The sequence below is a fragment of the Peromyscus californicus genome, unplaced genomic scaffold (genome assembly GCF_007827085.1).
Source record: "Peromyscus californicus insignis strain IS unplaced genomic scaffold, ASM782708v3 Scaffold_21__1_contigs__length_65335640, whole genome shotgun sequence".
NCBI lineage: Eukaryota > Metazoa > Chordata > Mammalia > Rodentia > Cricetidae > Peromyscus > Peromyscus californicus.
This window is the reverse complement of record NW_026294514.1, coordinates 46,283,251-46,297,764: the sequence shown is the minus strand read 5'-3', so window position 1 is coordinate 46,297,764 and position 14,514 is coordinate 46,283,251. Positions and strand designations below refer to the sequence as shown.

The 14,514-nt window shown below is 41.1% G+C and overlaps 1 long non-coding RNA gene and 1 pseudogene across 8 annotated transcripts in view; one reads left to right on the top strand and one right to left on the bottom strand.

Moving 5' to 3' along the window:
- The window catches only part of LOC128117833 (uncharacterized), a 91,170-nt gene that overhangs the window by 17,147 nt on the left and 59,509 nt on the right, over positions 1–14,514 (top strand). The window lies entirely within an intron of this gene.
- Positions 8,811–12,884, bottom strand: LOC128117832 (splicing factor YJU2-like; annotated as a pseudogene).

Here is a 14,514-nt window from a genome sequence, read left to right as displayed (position 1 = left end):
CATAATTTTTAAATGGATTTTTATTTAAAAATAAGATTTCTCATTTGTATTAAGGGGACGGAGAAGATTTAATCCTTCTTAAGCAGTAGTTATTATTTTATTGGTTTTCCTGAGAAACAAAAGCATTCCTAAGTAATACAAAGAACTATAAATTTCTACTGAGGAAAGTCACATATTTATTCACATAGAAATATTCATTTCTGTATAGTTAGTGCCGTGTGAACAAATTTAAAAGTCTAGGAGAAAACAGATGTCATACCTAGAACAAAAAGTCTTTATAATAGAATATAACATTTCCAGAACCCACAGCCAATCAAGATGCAGTGGTAGAGCCCAGTTCCAATGGATACATCTACAAAACAACCCCTGAGCCTAGGCACAGGGTATTGTGGAAGAGGTGACGGGAAGAGTTAAGAGCTAGAGAGATGGAGTTTTTTGTGAGATTGTGTTTCCTAGGAATGTCGGAAGCTACACCCATAAAGTCTCACTAGCATGACTGCCTAAACATGATCTGAACAAGGATGCCGTTAATAGACATGCTAATGTCTGTTAACGTGGGAGAAAGCCCACAAGGCCTGGACCCTACATAGAGAACCATTTAGGCAGTTAAGGGATGCTGAGAGAAGGAGAAGTCATCTCCAGGGAAGAGTACACCACCACACACACACACACACACACACACACACACACACACACACACACACGCACACACGCACACGCACACACGCGCGCACACACACACACACACACACACACAAAACAACAACAAAAGGAAAACATTTTGAAAGGACAATTTTCAGCTTCATGTGGAAACACAAGAAGACCAAGATAACGAAAACACTCCTGAATAAAAAAGAACCGCTAGAGGTATCACCACCCCCAATCTCAAGTTGTACTACAGAACTGTAATAATAAAAACAGCATGGCATTAGCATAACAACAGACTCCTCGACCAATGGAATTAAATTGCATACTCAGACATAAGTCCACACACCTACAAACACCTGATTTTTGACAAAGATCCAAAAATACACACTCGGGGGTGGGGAAGCATCCTCAAAGAATGGTACTGGTCAAATTGGATAGCTGCGTGTAGACGAAGGCAAATAGATCTATATTTATCACCTTACACCAAACTCAACTCCAAATGGACGATGGACCTCAACCTCAGAACAGATACACTGAATCTGGTAGAAGGGAAAGTGGGTAACAGCCTTGAACCTAATGGCCCAGGAAAAGCCTTTTTGAAGGGAACACTAATAGCACAGGCACTAAGATCAACAATTAATAAATGAGACCTCATGAAACTGAAAAGCTTCAGTACGGCAGGGCCCCATCATTTTGGCCAAGCAGCAGCCTACAGACTAACAAGCTACAGAATGGGAAAAGATCTTCAGCAATTACACATTCAATAGAGAGTTAATTTCTAAAATATATAAATAACTAATAAATGAAAGAAAACAACACAAAAACTGGACATCAAGCACACAAATAACACAATTAAAAAGCATAGTGCAGAACTAAACACGGTTCCCCAAAGATGAACCCCAGATGTCTGAGAAACACTTAGGAAATGTTCAACACTTGTGGGTTCTGTCAGACCTAGCTAGAAACCTTCAAACATCGCAGGCTGTTACCGGTTGCTCTCCACAAGATGACAGTAACGCCCTGTTCTGAAGAGAACACATCTCTTACTGAACACAGAGAAGTGAAGCTGGTCCCTAACTAGAGGCTTCACCCCTACTGATGGGGACTCTTTCTGCATCAAAGACGACCTCTACTAAACAACTATATATAAAATGAAAATTCAGGTAAATATATAATGCAGGATTGTAAATTTCAAAAATCTGCACACACATACAGACCTATCTTTAAACAATTTGAGGCATATATGTTATATATTGATGCTAATACACTTCATATCACCAATAGCAGCACCATCTGGCATGAGGCAGAGGATCAGGAATAGCAATATTATTCAGCTTTCTATGCATAACACTTTGTATTTCATCACAGTGCTAAAGACCTTGAGACAAATTTTCCTCCTTTGGTAAAAGACTTGACAAAATTGAAAAAGAAGCATCTAAATCATCATATTTTACCCATAGTCTCATATCTGTACAACAAGACAAATTCTTTCTAAATTTACATCCTCCTTAAATGGATGAAAATCTGCATTCAAGTATTATTAAATGTTCTTTTACCTTTGAAGGCAATCTGAATTAATAAAAACATTCTCAACAGTGATGATATCACTGGAAAAATAAGTGCATTCTATGGGTAATGTTCACAGTTCTCAGTACAGTAACATAGTAATTAAAAATTCATTTGCAGGTTAGTTCTAACCTTGTCATAGCCAGAAGTTATTTGAAAAGCTGAGGCAAAGTTACTATGGTTTCTGTTTAGTCAACAGAAAGTTCTTCAGAATGCAAAAAGCATTTTCCCAGAGCAGCATTGTTAAATGTGTCTGAAAGGCCTAAAGGTCAGGCTGGAAAAACTATTCAGTTCAAATATGCCAAGTTACAATCCTAACGGTGGATCTGTTACATATAATGTTTGTAGTGAGAAAATGAGTCACTAGACCACTCAATAGGAAAGAAAGGGTCTCTGGGTCATAAAAAGCATCTTCTTATTCATGACTATGTTTCCAATGCCTTCTAGATAGTTGATGTCCACTGAATGTGGAGAGAATAATCCGTAGGAACTAGCCTCACTTTCCAGTAATGGACCTGGAATTTTGTAATACACATACACACACACACACACACACACACACACACACACACACACACACACACATACACATACACACACATTCACATACACACACACACACACACACACACACACACACACACACGCTACACATACCATACATATATACCACACACAACCTTTTTTGAAAACAAAAATAACATGAATATAGTACAAAAATAAAGATATGTAAAGAACATTTTAATGATTTCAGGAACAGGAATTAGAACGGAGTAGAAAGCCAGCTCAAGGATATTCAAAAGCAAAACACAATAGAGGTCAGTGCCGAAATGAATTGAACATGCAAAACTAGTCAGACTCCAAAGGGAAATACTCAATTTCATCGTCATCAGCACAAACAATTTACATTACCAGCAGCTTAACACAACTAATAGAGTGCTAACGCAGCTCTAACGCAGCGAGAGGCACCCATAATGAGGAAGGGGAGACTCCGCAAGGCCTAGCATTCAGAAGACGCAGTGTTCCTTCCGTTTCTTGTCATTTCAAATACTTCACTGTTGCGGTAGCACCCGCACTACCACCACCCGTTCACCATGTATGAGCAAGGGGTTGTGGATTAAAAACATAGAGACAAGAAACAGCGGGTCATTCGCCTCAGCAGAATGCAGAGTGCCCTTTATTGAAGGAGGGAGGAAACCTTAAATACAGGCTTACAGCACAATGGAGGATCCCTGGAGGTCACAAGTTCGCTACTGATGTTCTACATTCTTGCATCTGAGCTGTTTACACCAAATGCAGGATACACAAACAAAGAACCTCTGGTGAGTGTTCAAGAAGGAAACCGGCAGGGAATCAGCATAGGGAGGACATCTGGTCAAGGTGGGCAAGCAAGGCAACAGCTACCCAAAACGGGGCCCAGGGCCCTACACTTCACAACGCTCCTTCCATCTTGGTCCCCAGTAATGGAATGTTCAAACTTGGAGTATGATGTGTTTCAGTTGGTGGAGTACTTGCCTAGCATGCTCTAGGCCACGGGTTTGGTCCCCTACATAGCATAAAACCAGATGTGGTGGTGGGCACCTGTAATCCCAACACTTGGAAGTGAAAGCAGGAAGATCAGAAGTTCAAGGTCATCCTTGGCCACACAGCAAATTCAAGGCTAAGACTCAGTGAGTAAAAACATTTCCTGAGCAAACCAATCCCCAGAATTCATAGTGGGAGGGCAGAACTGGCTCTGAAAGTTGTCCTCTGACCTTTATGTTCACACACACCATAGAACATTCGAACCTACACTGACTCACATCACACACACACACACACACACACACACACACACACACACACACACACAAATAAGTTGTTTTTTTTTTTTAAGTTTGAAACCACACTGGGCTACATGAAATCCAATCACAAAAACAAGTATCAAACTATTCTTGATCACACAAAAAGGCTAGCTTCATTAGATTTGCCCTAATTGCTTACACAAGACTTGTTTTATAATAAGGTATTAAATGTTTTGTGTAGCTTTAAAAAAGGTGAAACTCCCAGTATATGCATAAACAAGCTATCTATGGTCTCATTCACACCTATAACACCAGTGCTTTAAGGACAGAGACAGGAGGATCAGTAGGAGTTGCTGACTGCCAGCCCACCCCCAAACAAAACAAAACAAATCCCTTACATCAGATGCCACCCCTGGGACATAGGGCACCATGATTATACCTTTAGGTCAAAAAGAAAGAAAAGAATATGAACAAGTGTCAGCAAATCCAACAAAGATGAGCATAATATTGTTAGTTGGGTTTTTTTGTCTTTGTTTCTTGATGAGATTCAGAACATGCCACCCTCAAATGTAATACCTTAGTATATTGAATATTTTAAACGAAAAGAATCTGAGAAAAAGATAGAAGATAGATGGTCACTCTGACCTTCCCTCAGGCCCTTCTCACCCAGAGCATATCTCAAGGCCCGAGTGAGGTATGAGGCTCTCTAACTAAAAAGAAGAAATAGCCTGCTCTCCAAAGACAGAAACTTCGAGAATCAGGACAAAGAGGCCTGGCTAAGCTTCCCTGATTTGTTACCATCAGATCATTATACTTCTTCATCACCAGCCCCTCCTTACGGAACCTCTCGTGTGACAGTGGTCAGAGTTTAAAGGTTGCTTTGGTTGTTTTAGATGGGGAACAGCACTTTGTTTTCCTTACAAAGCCTCTGTTGTCAATTAAAACATACATATACGTATTTTAATGAGTTTTTTTTAATTATTATTAATGTGTTCTCTGTTATTGAAACCTAAGCCATGGGCCTTAGAAGGGTAAAGAAAAGATACATTCCCTCCTGTTTGGTGCAAGACTTGGCAGGGCACAGCTATTTCTTACCTTGGTATTGACCAGCTTAAAATACTAGTCTTTTAGCCAGGTGGTGGTGGTGCACACTTTAAGCCCAGCACTCGGGAGGCAGAGGCAGGTGGATCTCCGTGAGTTCAAGGCCAGCCTGGGCTACAGAGTGAGTTCCAGGACAGCTGGTGCAACACAGGGAAACTCTGTCTCACAAAACCAACCAACCAAACAAACAAAAAACTAGTCTTTTATAGAAAAATTTGTGAGTACCAGTGCTAATGAGCCACACAGAGCTTCTCTGATTTGCTGTTCAAACATTAGCACTAAATGTTGACATCACAAAATGAGCTTCATAATTGGGGCAGGGGGTGGAGGGGTGGAAGGGTAGAAGGCTTGTAAGGAATCTTGGACTGCAATCCTAAAAACTTCCTCATTTGCCAGGTTGAGGCTAAGAAATTAATGGTGAACCTCTACCCCATGATTCTAATGGTTGGTGGATCACACCTTAGATCCCTGTACTCGAGGCAGAGGCAGAGATGACAAGATCTCTAAAGTTCCAGGTCAGCCATGGCTAAAATATTGAGAGTGTGTCTCAAAATAATAAACAAACAAACAAACAAATAAATTATTGCCATATCTGTATGTTTTGGTGAATTGTTCTCCTTTGTAAGGGCTTTAAAATTAACAAAGTCTCCTGGTCTGCTTTCTGTCATCTTCTTAAAGCCTAGGTCTCTAAGCTTTGTGTTCTGGGTGTTCTCCACACAAGTGACCAGCCATATCTGATTAAAAAGAGCAGAGGGAGATTGGAAGGATCTGGAAGAAGTTTGGGGAGGGAGAAACATGATCAAAATAGAATGTATGAATAAAAATTTAGTAGAAAAAAATTTAAGTGACAGTCTCAAAACACACTATGTGAAAGGCTTTAGTTACACATTTACTCAATCATTGCATGGTATCTAGGCAAATATCTTCTTTTTTTTAAGATTTATTAATTATGTATACAGTGTTTTGTCTGCATGTATGCCTGCAGGCCAGAAGAGGGCACCAGATCTCATTACAGATGGTTGTGAGCCACCATGTGGTTGCTGGGAATTGAACTCAGGACCTCTGGAAGAACAGCCAGATGCTCTTAATTGCTGAGTCATCTCTCTAGTCTCCACAGATATCTTCTTGTTGAAGTCAAAGTAATTTTTAAGAAAATGAGATAATATAGACGCCTAAATGCTAATTAGTCAGAAAAAAATAAGATACATGCAAAATATTTCATTTTAGCATGCAGAACCAGCCTTCTAAACCTGGTCATAGATTATTTAAGAAGAAAGAGTAAGAGCATTTGCTTTGCTAAAATTTGGTAGCACTCTGCTCTCATTAGGGCCATTATTCTGGACTAACAGAATGCTATAAGTTCTGAGTTGATTGGATGGATAGAATTGAAAAGTTATTTAAGTGTTACAACTTCAGAAGACTAATGAACCATCCTTTGTTTTCCCTAAGCGTCTACACTTTTAAGTACCCAGTATATCAACCTTTCCATAAGTCTCTACAACTTTCCTTATTTGGGCCATTTTTTTAAAAAAACAGAAATGTTGCTTTAATTGCAAATATGAAAGTAAATATGCATGTGGATCAGTGATGGACCTCAAGCTTGTACCTGTGTGATTACGACTTTGTGAAAATGCACCGTCTGTGGGTAAGACTCACAGAGGGATGCTAGCTCAGTCATCTAGCTCAGTCTTACTTTTTTTTATTGTATTTTTTTATTATTGAAAACATTTATAAATTTAACTGTATTTTTATCATGTTCTTTCCTTTCTCCAAGTCCTTAACAGATCCTCTCCCCCTCCCTACCCACCCAATCGTAAGTTCTTTCTCAAATAAACAGAAACCCAGTACAACAACAAAACCACTTAAAAGGAAACCAAGAAAACAAAATAAAACACTACCAAAAAAGAGAAACACCAAACTATAACCAAATAAAAGTACCAAAAAGGGGGACTGGAGAGATAGCGCAGCAGTTAAGAGCATTGACTGCTCTTCCCAGGGACCCTGGTTCAATTCCCAGTACCTATATGGCAGCTCACAACAATAACTCCAGTTGCAGGGGATTGGACACCATCATACAGACATACATGCAGGTAAAACACCAATGTACACAAAATAAAGATAAATCATTTGAAAAAAAGCACAGGCAAAAAAGACTCCACAAAAGTTTGGAGTCTGTTATATGTTAGTCAACTACTCCCCAACAGGAGGCCTATGCATTTTTTTAATGCAACAAAATAAAATACAATAAGACAATAGAAAAGCTATCACATCAAAGTTGAACAAGACAAACCAACAAAAGGAAAAGAGCCCAAGAGAAGGCACAAGAATCAGAGACTCACTTGTTCACACACTCAAGAATCCCATACAAACACTCAACTAGAAGCCATATTTAGGCAGAGGACCTGGCATAGACCCATGCAGGACCTGTGCATGCAGCTTCAGTCTGGGAGTTCATATGAACTTCATATTGCTCATGTTGATGTGGAGGGCCTTGGTTTTTTTTGGTGTCCTCCATTCCCGATAGCTCTAACACTCCTTCTGCCTCCTGTTCTGTGGGACTCTCTGAGTTATGAGGAGAGGGATTTGATGCAGACATCCCATTTAAGACTGAGTATTCCAAGGTCTCTCTCTTTCTACTTAAACGTCTGGCTATGGGTCTCTATATTTGCTCCCATCTGCTGCAGGAGGAAGCTTCTGTGATGATGGCTGAGCAAGGCACTGGTCTGTGAGTATAGCAGAATGTCATTAGGAGCCATTTTATTATTACATTTTAAAAATCTTTTTAGACCAATATTAATTATTTGGTTTTATCCTAGGTCCCTGGGCAATCTAATATCACGTTCTTGATCACCCAAGCAGTGTTGGGTACAGGTTTCATCTTATTGAGTAGGCCTTAAGTCAAATCAGTTATTGGTTGATTACTCCCTCAAACTCTGCCACCATTGTCCTAGCATGTCTTGCCTTTTCTGATCCAATGAGATGATCATGTGTTTTGGTTTTGTTTTTGTTTTTTTTTTTGTCTTTCAGTCTATTTATAAGGTAGACTACCTTTATCAATTTACAATTGTTGAACCATCCCTGCATCTCTGGGATGAAGCCCACTTGATCACGGTGGACAATCTTCTTGATATTTTCCTGGATTCTATTTGCAAGTATTTCATTGAGAAGCTTTGTATCTATGCTCATAGAGACACTGGTTTATAATTTTCTTTTTTGGTTGAGTCTTTATGTGGCTTAGGTATCAGTGGAATAGTGTCCTCAGAGAGAATTAGGACCCGTTCTTTCAGTTTCTGTTTTGTGGAATGATTTGAGAAGTATTAGCAGTAGTTTTTCTTTGAAAGTTTAGCGAAATCCATCTGTCCCTGGGCTTTTTTTCAGTTGGGAAACTTCATTATTGTTCCTGTGTTACTAGCAGCTATGGCTCTGTGTATATTATTGCATCTTGTTTTAATGTTGGTAGGTCGTATGTCATCAAAACATGCCTTCATTTCTTTTAGGTTTTCCAGTTTGGTGGAGCACGAACATTTAAAGTGTGGCCTTAATATTCTAGGGATTTCCTTGGTGTCTGCTGTAATGTCACCCTCTTCGTCTCTAATTTTATTAATTTGGATCTTCTCTCTTTGTCTTTAGTTAATTTGAGTAAAGTTTTGTCATTCTTATTGATTTTTCTCAAAGAAAAAAACCTTCTTTCATTGATTCTTCGAATTGTTTTGTTGCGGTTGTTTCTATTTCATTGATTTCAGCCCTGAGTTTGGTAATTTCTTGTAGTAGAATATTTTAAGGTGTGTTACTTTTGTTCATGTTGCATTTGTTTAACTCTGTGAGGCTGTGTTACTGTGCCTGAGTAAAACACGTGATGGTCTAATAAAGAACTGAATGGCCAATAGCAAGGCAGGAGAAAGGATAGGCGGGGATGGCAGGCAGAGAAAATATATAGAAGGAGAAATCTGGGAGAGGGGATCAAAGATCTAGGAGCCAGAGAAGGAGGAGGACACCAGGGGTCAGCCACCCAGCCACCCAGCTACACAACAAGCCATGGAGTCAGACTAAGATTTACAGAAGTAAGAGAATGGGAAAAGCCCAGCGGCAAAAGGTAGATGGGATAATCTGAAGTTAAGAAAAACTGGCTAGAAACTAAGCCAAGTTATTCACAAATAAGATAAGAATAAGCCTCCATGTGTGGTTTATTTGGGAACAGGGCAGCAGGCCCACCAAAAAAGCAGAAACAACAATAAATTCTTGCTATCTACTCCTTTGAGGTGTTATTTTGTTGTTGTGGTGGTGGTGGTTATTCTATAGCTTTCAGGTGTGTTGCTAAGTTACTAATATGATATCTTCAACTTTTTGATGTAGGCATTTAGTGCTGTGAACTTGCCTCTTACAACTGCTTGCCTTGTGTCCCAGTGTTTGGATATGTTGTGTTTTCATTTTAATTTAATTATAAAATGTTTTTAATTTCCTTCTTGATTTCTGTATTGGCCCATTTTTCTTTCAGTAGTGAGTTTTCAGTTTCCATGAGTTTATATACTGCTGTTGTTGTTGCTTTTTGTTGTTGTTGATATCCAGTTTAATCTGTGGTGGTCAGATAGGATAAAGTGTGTTGTTTATTTACTTATTATTTATTTCAGTTTTCTTATATCTGTTGGGACTTGTTTTGTATCCAAGTATGTAGTCAATTTTGGAGAAAATCCCATGAGTTGCTAGGAAGAAAGTATATTCTTTTGTGTTTGGGTAAACTGATCTGTAGATATGTGCCAGGTCCATTTGATTTATGATGTTATTTAACTCAGCATTTTTCTCTGAATGACCTGTCTATTGGTGAGAGTGGGGTATTAAAATCACCCACTATCACTCTGTGATTATCAAACTATGTTTTTAACTGTAGTAATGTGTGGTGATATTGAGTCCTCCAATATATTGTGCACCCTAATAAACTTATCTGAGGTCAGAGAACAGAACAGCCACTAGATAGACATAGAGGCCAGAAAACAGTGGCACAAACACCTCTAATCCTAGCATTCCAGAGGCAGTGATCCATCTGGATCTCTGTGAGTTCAAAGTCACACTGGAAACAGCCAGGCATGGTGACACACACTTTTAATCCCAGGAAGTGATGGCAGGAAGCAGAAAGGTATATAAGGACCAGGAACTAGAGTCTTTTTAAGCCTTTAGGCTTTTGAGCAGCAGTTCAGCTGAGATCCATTCGGGTGAGGACTCAGAACTCTTCAGTTTGAGGAAACAAGATCAGCTGAGGAATGGGCGAGGTAAGGTTGGCTGTGACTTGTTATGTTTCTCTGATCTTTCAGCGTTCACCCCAATATCTGGCTCCTGAGTTTTTTTTATTAATAAGACCCTTTAAGATTTGTGTTACAGTAATGTTTCTTTTATGAACTTGAGTGCCCTTGTATTTAGTGCAGAGATGTTTAGAGGTGTAATATCCTCTTGGATTTTTTTTTCTTTAATGAGTATATAGTCACCTTCCCTATCTCTTCTGACTAGTTTTGGTTTGAAGTCTATTTTGTTAGATAATAAAGTAGTTACATGGGCTCTCTTCTTGGGGCCATTTGCTTGGAATACCTTTTCATATCCTTTTATCCTGAGGTTATATCTATCTTTAATGGTGAGGTGCATTCCTGGGATGCAGCAGGAGAATGGATTCTGGTTTTTGATGCAGTCTGTTTCTGTGTCTTTTATTGGGGGAATTGAGACCATTAATACTAAGAGTTCTCAGTGAGCAGTGTTGGTTAAGCGGTGGCGCTCGTGGCTGGCTGCCTGTGGTGGCGGCCATGCCAATGGAGGAGAGTGCTGGATGTATTGGTGACGGAAGAATCACGAGCCATGGTTACCTTTCTAGAGCTTTATTGAGAGAGAAAGGGAGGGGAGGAAAGAGACCACACTGAGGGGGGAGAATATGGAAGGAGAGAGTGTGGAAAGAGAGGGAGGACACAGAGAGCACGCCCACTTTTTAGGCTGGGACGCCATCGCAGGCTAGTGACGTAATTAAGGACATAATCCTTACAAGCAGTGTTTATTGATTCCTGTTATTTTACTGTTATGGTATGGGCTCCCCCCCCCACTTTTGATTAGTCTGGGATTATTTATTCCTTGTATCTTCTTGGGTGTGGTTATGATGGACCAGGCTGATTCCGTTTTAGGGTAAAAAGCCATTTTGTTATAAGGTCAGAACAAGTTGTTTCTATTAGCTACAAGACTGAAGATTGATTCACACATGCTCTACCCTGATAAGATAAGGTGTTTTGCTAAGGAATCTTGTGAAGTTCTGCCAAGACGATCTGTCAGATAACCTAATCTGCTATCTGCTTCTGTAACGTTTGCTTGAAAAATCCGCAGGTCAAAAAATTCCCAGTTTACACTTTCTCCCTATGAGAGGAGGCCTGAAAAGTTAACCCACTCTGTACTCTCAAATCCCAATTTGGAGAGTCAGTCCTATGCATAGGAAACAAAGCTTGCTTAATTGGCTTTAATTTGCATGATGGTTTTCATCCTCAATTGAGGGGATCAACGGTTAACCTCTTCAGAATGAAAATTTCCTTCTAGATTGGTGGGGGGGAAGTGGCTTAAATTTGTTTTTTTCTGTGTATAGCTGCCCTGTGCTCGCCTGCTCTCTCCCCTGCTCTCCTAGCTCCCATCTCCTCCTCTGGCTTCTTGGGTCTGGGATGCCACCATGGGGGCTCAGCTGTCACTGTCCCAATATGCACCCAGCTGGCTCAGGGAGAAGGCCCCCAAGGTCTGGGGTGCAAGGTTGTTCCTGCTCTCGGGGGCACCTGTGGCGGGCATCTGGGCCTGCTCTAGCTGACGTTGACTTCCACCTGCCTTCACCTTCTTTGTCACAACTAAGCCAGCCAGCTGTGCTCTGCTGCCCACTGCCTCCACCCTCTTCTTGGCCTTTGGCACTTGCCCAGGATGGCTGTGGGGTTGGGTCTTGCTGCTGCCCGTGGTCGGGAAGCGGGGCTTCATCTTCTGAGTCAGAATCCTCCAGAAGCCTGCGGTGGCGAGCGTCTCTCAAGAGGGCTACTGATTTTTCCCTTTCAGTTCAGCTCCTCATCCTCCTGCTCCTTTTGCACGGGCCTCTCCTCCTCCTCCAGGAGCTTCCCGGCCTGGAAGTTGCACGTGGCCCCATGCTCCATGGTGTAGTTCGTGTTCTCCGGGTCTGTCTTGAAGGTGATCTCGGCCAAGTAGTGCATGCAGAAGCGGAAGACAGGCAGGTCCAGGCAGGGCTCGTTCTAGACCGTTTTCTTACATGCACTGAACTTCTTCCCCATGTAGAAGTATTCTCCACATGTCTTTCTTACACCTCATGTGTAAGATGTCCTTGGGTAGCTCGCATTTCGGGACTTGGGATCCTTGACGGGTTGAAGTCAGGTGGGTAGTATTTGTTTAAACTTTCCATTCCGACATCTTCGCTTCCTGTCCCTCGCACAAGGGAAGAAGCAGTTCACTTTGGTCCTCTCGGAGTTTATCCAACCAGGTGCCACAGTTCTCTTGATGTCACTTCCTCGGCTGTCTTACTGGCTGTAGCTTACAGGCTTTAGCGTCCTCATTGGCTGCAATCTCTGTCAATCAAGGTCGCATGTGCACTTTCGTTCCCTTCCTGAGTGGCCCTAGGTGAGGCAGTAAATAAAGGTTCCGGGAGCATCAGCCTTAAAGCCGTGCCTGACAAACCAAGTCCTATCTCCAGGATCCACATGGTAGAAGCAAAGAACTGGCTCCTGCAAGTTGTCTTCTGGCTGCCACACTCACCATGGCATGCGCACGTGCATGCGTGCACACACACACACACACACACACACACACACACACACACACAAGCATGCATGTACTCATGCACAAAAATAAATAAATAAATGTAACATTTAAATAATAATAATAATAATAATAATAATAATAATAATAATAATAATAATAATAAAAGATGGACTTGAGAAGGTCAAAACTATGAGGCCTGCCTCAGGTACATTGCAAGTTTAAGACCAGCCTGGGCTACATAAGACCCTGGCTCAAAAACAAAACAAAACAAAACCAAAAACAAGCAAAACCAAGAAATATAGATGAAGAATAATCATATAGGGGTTAATCTGCTAGCCTTTGGAGATATTGATATCTACAGTGGACTGCCATTTCTGGCCCCACTGGACTGGGTTTGGGAGTCATTGGGTTCTTCCAGTGTTAGATTTCACTAACCTGGGGCTGGAGAATTGGCTCAGAGGTTAAGAGCACTAGCTGCTCTTCCAGAGGTCATGAGTTCGATTCCCTGCAATCACATGGTAGCTCACAGCCATCTATAATGCATTCAAGTGCCCTCTTCTGGCCTGCATTGCAGGCATAAATGCAGGCAGAACACTGTATACATAATAAATAAATCTAAAGAAAAAAAAGATTTCACTAACCCAACACTGTATTCCAAGGCAAAGTTTTGTGCATACTACCCTATTCTACCTCCAGCGAATAGAATCTCTCTCAACACTGCGTTCATCCAGTTGTTAAAAAACTACCCCTAAGTCACAAGAGCTGGCACTAAGCTAGGTTGCACCACAAGGATCTCCTCTGTGTCAGGAATGTGCCAAGGTCCATGCCACAGCTGGTAGTCCTCTAAAATCTCCTACTATACCTTCAAAGTTGCTCTCTTTCTGTTTCAACTATAACTCTTCAGAGAAACTTCTAGGAACTTGACAGCCTCTCTGACTCATTCTTTTAGGTGATGGAGTGGGTTATTGTAATACTGAACTGAGCATGCTCAGAAATATTCACATCTACTATCTCCTTTTTGAGAAAATGCTCTATGCCCTTGAACTGAACGTATCTAGAAACAGTCCTGTGTCCTCTATCTTTCCTTTCTAAATATTTGATGTATGACCTGAATCTAAACATGCTCAGAAATGCTTTCATCCCCACACGTACCATCCTACATGAACATAAGAGAAATCCCTATCCGTACCTTCTCTGTACAGGGAGAGCATAGACTGCAAATAACCCCGGTACGTTCCTTATTTGTTTCATGTGTTAGGTCTTTCCTTACTCTTTGGTCTTCAGCTTGTGTTCATTGACTTTGCATTCACCAAGAGGAGATCCCGTTACATTTGGTTACACTAGAGTGCAGTTTCTAGCTGGACCAGGACAAATAGAGTGGCCGTGTCTCTAAGCAGCAGCATTGGGAGAACTGTGTTACCAGCTTCCTACAGGACACACAATCCTGAGAATGAAGATGGCCTATCCCCAGTGCCCAGCTGCCCAGCACCAGGAAAAAGACCCATCTCCTGGCTAACTATCATTCTATCTGTTCATTTCCTACATGCTAACCTGGGGACAGGAGTTATGTGCCCGGCACTGGATTTTTGCTGTGATAGGCCTGGTACTGAGATTCAAGTCCAAGCCTTGGATTCTATTCTCTCTCCAG